Source organism: Teleopsis dalmanni, chromosome 2, assembly GCF_002237135.1.
Source record: "Teleopsis dalmanni isolate 2A chromosome 2, ASM223713v2, whole genome shotgun sequence".
Taxonomy (NCBI): Eukaryota; Metazoa; Arthropoda; class Insecta; order Diptera; family Diopsidae; genus Teleopsis; species Teleopsis dalmanni.
This window is the reverse complement of record NC_051847.1, coordinates 224,007,643-224,015,480: the sequence shown is the minus strand read 5'-3', so window position 1 is coordinate 224,015,480 and position 7,838 is coordinate 224,007,643.

Sequence of the window (7,838 nt, the reverse complement as noted above, 5' to 3'; positions counted from 1 at the left end):
ACTTTTTTCAATTTCTATTTAAAAATATTTAAAAAAAACCCCAACCATCAATATGATCATTAACAATAGTCCTAAGGAAATTATTGAGAGAGGTTTGATTTTTTTATGAGATACTTTTTTTGAATTGGTGTTCGTTTGAATTGGTTGTTGAATTGGTAGCACTATTAGATCGCTATAAAATTTAAAATCAAACTCGAACTATTTAGTTGTGTAAAGAACGAGCCACTGGTGCTGTCATTTAGAAATGGAAGAGTATAAGGAGCTTTTTAAAGTAAAAAATAACTATTATTATGATAGGATTGATGTAAAATTTATTCCACGAAAAATTGAAATTATGACTAAAGATTTAAATTTTTCAAATCGAATAAAATATTTTAAAGAACCAAAACTTCCAATTTATTTGAATGATGAAGCAGACGAATCTCATTATAATGCAGTTTCTTACGACAAAAATTTGAGTAAAATGGAAAGATTTTTATTGTTAAAAGGGAATCCACACACAGATCCAGAAAAAATAAAAATTTGCACTCGCCGTTTTGCACTGGTTTGTGTGATGAAAACTCCATATTACCGACATAATAAAGTTTTCAAATGGGGACTTAAAGCAACTAAGTTTCAAAATATCATATTCTTAAATTTCTCCGAACCTGGAGAAGTATTCAAGGAAGAAAGACAACCAACTCCTTATGCCAAGCAACATTTTAAATTTCAACAACATTGCTTTACTGGTGTAGTAATAAACACTCTTACAATATTGGTAATAATTTAATTCATTTATATATTATATATTTCGCAGATACACCAATAGCTGATGCTGTTAATACATCTGTTAATGAAACAGAAATGTTCTATATCTACCAAGCCTCCATGAAAAACTTTGATATTATCTACTCTGCGGAAGCTCTAGGGATTATATCTCAAACAGAAATTTCAGATGTGTAAGTAAATTTATTATTTAATTTTCATTTGAAAAACATTTTTTAACATTTTTAATATTTCTTATATGAACAGAAGAAATATTTTAAAACTAAACACACATCGTTTTGTGACCACAAAAATCTTATCTGACAAATCTCAGATCCTTATGTCGTACTCTTATTCGTTAAAATTATGGTTGCAGTGCAATTTAATGGGTGCTACAGATATTTGTATTGGCTACAATGATGGTAATGGCTACGTAACTCATTACAATATGATTCGAGCAAATGATCTTATTGGTGTAAGATAGTTTTTTCAATTTAATTTCATATATGAATAAAAATTTATATTAGTTTCAAAATTGGAATCCGTACCGAGGTACCAAATTTCTTTTGGAATTTTTAACACATATCAAGGAGAATTTGTCCTCAATTGATTGTCCTTATACTGTGGCTGAATATCAGTATGATCCATTAAAAAAGAGTGTCATATATAAAATCCATCATGGAAAAACAAATCACTCGTTTCTATCGAATGAATTTATAGACGAAATTTTAAAAAAAATTAATTATAAATAATAAAACTTTTCAAATATTTTTTCGTATTAGTAAATAAAAATTCGTATTAGTAAATAAATATTTTATTGAGAATATTGTTGAAAAATTGTGCAGTAGGTGAGTTCTTACTTAAACTTTGACTTTATTGAGACTTTTATGAAGACTAATTATATTTGAACTTCTAACCATACATCAACCTGGATCGCAATCATAACATAATTTGAACTGATCGAGTTTATTTCCAGAACATAATATTCTATAATAATTAATAGTACTTGATTTTCAAATAATAGAAGTAGTAGGAATTCATGGACACATATGTAAATGTACTATATAATATATGGACTCTAGTCCATACATTATTTTGGGTATGCTCAGTTTTGGACGCAGTGATTTTATTTATATTGGAAAATTTCAAAGTAATTTAAAGTAGAAAAACAATAGAATTGTCTCTATTATATTTTGGTCAGTTATTATACATTGTATATTAAATTTATATCTATCTTTAAAATCAGATAGATGAAACATTTTTATGGAAGTTGTTAGATGAAAGTTACGTTCCAAAGGATCAATCAGTAACTGTGTTTAAAATGTGTGATGGATTCTCCGTCTTCGAGAACAATACTTCACTGTGCTTGAATAAGTGATGAAAAGATATGGTAACGTTCTCAGAGATTATGCAGTCACTGTGTTAGTATATGTAGTGAGAATATGGGATCAAGTTCCTAGAGATAAATCAGTTACTTTGTTTAAACATGTGATTCAATGAAAAGTAATAAGTATAAGAAGTATTCACTATTCAAAAAAAAAAAAAATGTGTTATTTATTTATATAAAGACCATACAGATGCCATCACACAAATATTTTCATAATCTCATAATTTCGCCACATTCAAGACAATAACAAAAATTAGATCTCATTGAATAATGAAAATGCTTAAGATTGCACTTTTATTTTTACTGGTATTCTTGCATTGACAGAGAAATATATATTAAAGTATTTATGACTGATTATAAACAAAAACGTTTGCATTCAGAAAAAACAATCCAATCATTCATTCATTAAAGTAAAATAAACAAATCCTCGGACGTTTACTATTATCAACGTATTTTGATGATTTTGTATTTTTTTATTTTAAAAGATTGAATTCATAAAAATAATTATTAAATCAAATCCAATTTGTAAAATAATAAAAAGATTAAAAACCGAATTAATAGAAAGCAGAGATAGATAGATAGACCAGACCGGTACGATAGTGAGACAGAATATAAATAATTTGCGTCTGAGGAGTACTTCTTAATACGGGTGAAGAAGAAACTGTGCTCCACCTCATGTGTCAGTGTCCATCGTTGGCTAAGAGAAGATCTAAGTTCTTCAGACTCTGATCAGACTCTGCAATTATCCTGCAAAATCGCCAGATTGGTTTAAGTTTTCCTGAATGGAATGATTTTCAATTTGCTTATGAACAACGCTAACCAGTGATGATACAACGGGTCATTATTTGAGCTAAAATGGGCTAAAGACGTAAGGCCGCTACTACAACCTAACCTAACCTAAGCTAGAAGTATTTATTTTATTTACTTGGTAAAATACCGATTTAAGTGTAAAATTTTAAGGATAACAAAAAGATATACTGTGTTATTCATAAAAATTTCTTAAAATGCTTTTTAAATACATTTTAGTTAAAATGTATTTTAACTTTATAATGGCCTTATAATGCACATTATTCATAAACGTATTATAAACCTTTGATAACTATAATACAGATGTTAATAACATTACTGTTAAACACAAAACATTTTACAACACTGTGAGAAATATGAATTAATGCAGCACAAAAATAAAAATTTAAAAAATTTTTTAAGATTAATAAATCGTTATTTAATATGCAATTTCATTAAAAGTTTTTTTCAATAAATGTTTTTAATATAACATTAGGTTTCTTTCGATTTGTTGAATTATCATCACATATTTCTTCACAGTCAGATAAGGAACTAAAGTTGATAGCCGCAGAAAAATTGTCATTATAAGGTATTTTGGAGTCATTTTCATTGTAACTGCAAGATTGTGCAATACTGCAAGTGCGACTATAACTGTTTTCGCATTCTCCAATGATATATTCAACCCATCTAGAAGACAACGAAATCTTTGCTTCCACACACCAAAGCATCTTTCAATTGTATTTCTGGTGGCAATGTGTGCAGCATTGTATCACCTGCATCGTCTTGTACCTTTTATATTAAAAGCTTTTAGTATGTAATAGTATTTGAAAAGATTAGTTACTTCTCTACGACTCCAACATCGCAAAGCTACTAGAACTTGTAATCTTGCGGAAGCTCCAGCGCCTCTACTATCAAACGTTAAGTCCTGTTTCACCAAGTCAATTATTTTTTTCTATGCCCTTTTTTGAAAATCGGTACCTCAGTTGAAATTCATCATCCCGCAGCATAAACGGATATCCACGTTGTTTATATATTTTTAAATGGCGACAATTTTTTTGGCTATTCCATTTAAAAAATCTACACAATAGTTTCGTTTTTAATTGTATAAAAAAATAAAAAAATTATATAATTATATAAAATTATATAAAAAATTAAATTAAATACTCACCAATTTCTTTAATTATGCTTATGGCATCCATATTTAATTGTAATTCACGCAATAAAAATTAGTACACAATCAAAAATTGTGCTTAAAATGCTGTTATAGAAGGTATAAACCTATTATAAATTTTGACATATTTTAACAGCATTTTAACAACATTTTAACTTTAAAATACGTTTATGAATACAGTTTTATAAATGCTTTATAACACTGTTAAATAACGTTTATGAATAACATTTTCGATAAAATGTATTACAAATCTACTATAACTTTTTATGAATAAGGCCGATAGTGTTTTCACAGGTTAATTGGTCAAATGTTTTATTGTTGTTAAAAAATAAACAAAAAAAAACACGATTTATTTTATAATAATTTTTATTTCATCGATATTCTCTATTTAGTCTAAATTCATCATCAAGAAATTAAATTTTAATTTATAATCATTTATATTATAAAATTTTATTAATAAATTAAAATAATTAACCAAAGGCTTAAGTTTTAAGCTCATGAGATCAGTTTAAGATGTAACTATCCGTTCGTATGATATTAATTTTTTCCATTCTTAAGTCATCATCCATAAATGGAAATTGATTTTGTAAATGAATTTATTTTATTTTTATAGCTTTATGTTTTGAATATATGTATTTATCCTTTTGCCAATATATGTGGGTGTGTGTAACACCGCACATATTTTCATATCAGACAATATACCTACAATAACCTTTGACAAGTCTAAAATCTCAAACTTATTGTATTGCACATAGTTTGACGTGCATTGGGCTCCACTTCAATGTTAGTAAAACTGTGAAAACAGTTTTAGATTTGTTAAAAAATTTATTTCCATACTAAAGTTATGGAGTGTTAGTTCCAAACCATTTAAAAAAATTAATATACATGTGTAAACCAAAAAGAATTGTTTACGTATTTATAAGATAGCTATTAAGACAATATTACATTATAATACTTGTATTACTTGTACTAAAAACATAAAATAGGAAATTTTTGCGGCATATAATCCTTATACCACGAACGGTTTGTTAGTCTGTTGATTTTATATACAATGGCAAAAAATAGAAATTAAATTGTTTTAAAATATTAAAAAAATTTCTGCTAATTTTTCCTACATATTATATCCCGCTAAATTCACATAACGCAAATTTTATATGGATAGCTTTAGAAATTTTGAATATATTTATTTTTCAGTTGTAGTTTTTTCGAATTAGAAAATTTCAATTGAGTTTTAAAAGACATGAAATTAAAGTCAATCAAATCACTAATAACCAAGTATGACATTTTGTTCCAACCGATGCAGTAATTTAAAAACCAATATTACAATGCACACTTAAGTTAAGTGAACTTTATATGTTCGATATTGGGTACTTAAGTGTCACTTAAAATTGTATAACTAACACTTAAATATTAAATCAACACTTAAGTGTTCATTGTGTTATGAAGACTGAACAATTATGAATATTAAATATTCAAAAAGTAGATATTTGCTACAAATTAGAATCGGATATGAACCATGTTTAATTTTAATTGTTAGTAAAATAGAAAACGTGATATTGTATACAGTTTCTTATGATTAATATATAGTATAATTTATAGATGTTAAAAAATATTCGCGGATATGACTATAGTTATATGACTAGAGTTATGAAGTAGGCAAGATTGGACCTTTAATATATATTCAAATATATTTTGTAACATATCCTTTAATAATTGTTGTTTAAAGTTTTTAAATTCCGTGATTTTTTATATCTCTCTACTACAATAAGCTAGAAATCCTTGTTTCTTACATTCTAATTTTATTTTTATTATTAATATAGATTAATTTAACATTAATTAAAATTATGTGCTTAATAGAAAAGCTATAGCTTCTTTTTTATCATTTTTTTAAAAATCATAAAATATCGAATAATATATATTACCTAATAATATTATTGCCGTGTGCGAGTTCGAGTAAATTGAGGTATTTCTATTGAGGTATTGATTTCAAGTAAATTGAAATTTCCTAGAGATTTTTTGCACTACACTTATGTAAATATTTATTATTTATTACACTTATTTATTATTATGTTTTGTTAAAATTTTTCATATTTATTTATTAAACATTTTATAAAATTTTCGCAATGGTAACACCTAATTTACCTCATTTTTATCTAATTTACCGTACTCGAAGTTTTGGTAAATACCAACATTCGCTGCCATACCGACATAATTTATTATTTCCTTCAATTTACCATCAATTTACCCGAACTCGCACACGGCCTATATATGCGAATATATATAAACTAAGATATATGCACTAAAATGTTTTTAAATTGAAAATGCAAAAAAAAGTAATTTGTTTTATTTTTTTACACAAACTGTCGTTTTAATTTTTCAATGTCTTTATATATTAATTTTATTTAATTTACTTTCAATTTTGCGATTTTATAGAGTCGGAATTAGTGAAGTTTATATTAATTCAGTGTCATTAATAATAAAAATTAAACTAATTTTCACGTTTAAGTTGACGGAAGCGCGATACGGAAAGTACAAGAGTTCAAATGTTTGACACGTTATGCGCGGTCCGAAGTTACGTGGAATGAATGTTCAGTTTGACATTTCATTTCGAATTCATATGGCGGATTTGGAAGTACACTAAACGCGGTTTAAAAAATGTTTGATTCATGAGCCCTCTTTGCTACGCTACTCTTCCACACAGTTTCCTTCGATCGCCTCCGCTTTGCGATCGCTTTGATATTCGAAACCATTGATCAGTTAAGTTTGTTTGCTCGAAGTGGTGAGGTCGTCAGATCGTGCGTTTCGGTTTAATTCAAAACGCCTTTGTTTTAAAGAAATTTTCAGTAAAAAGTGACAAAATTATATAGTGTAAGCTTGCTTTATTTAAATAATTTAAATAGTTTAAAAACATCCAAATATGTGTCATAAAAATAAATTCCATTAACTTATATATTATAAAAGTGTTTGATACCTATATAAATATATAAAATTAATTTAAATTAATTAATGAAATTTTTTTATTTCATTATTTATATGCCTACATACATACCTACAGTTGAAGATGTTATCAGTCAGTTCATACAGTTCATGTGAATAAATAATTTTACAAAAAAATAATTTTAAGTTTTTATATACGAAAATCTATTAGCCAGAATTTTATTTATTTCAAATTTTTTTAAATCTTTTTAAATTTTTTTTTTTTTTAAATCTTTTGTGGAAAAAAATATAATTTTTAAATATTTTTTAAATATATTTTTCTAAGAAATTATAAAATAATAATATATATTACCACATCCAGAGAAATGCTTTGAAATTATCTCAATTTATCAAGTTAAATTTCACAAAAGACGTTCACTAAGTGATTTCTTTTCAAATAATTTCTTTATAAAAATTTAAAATATTTTTATATGAAATAAAGAAATAAATTGCTGAAATAAATGTTAAATTTATTGATACAACTATTGTGGATAAATTTGATCAGATTTCAATTTTAAACAATTGCAGTTAAATATATAAACTCAATGTCCGATCACTTCTAAGTGTATCCCTAGATTGAACATTCAGTACTTAAGTTTTTGTTTTTAGAGCTGAAAAAAGACTTTAATATTAAAATTTTTCATGCTATCATTTCTGATCTATAAAATCAAAATAGCCTTCAAATGTTTTATCTAAAACACATTTCTTTTTTAACTTAAACACTATATAATATATTTTCTCTCTCTCTCTCTCTCTCTCTATATATATATATAT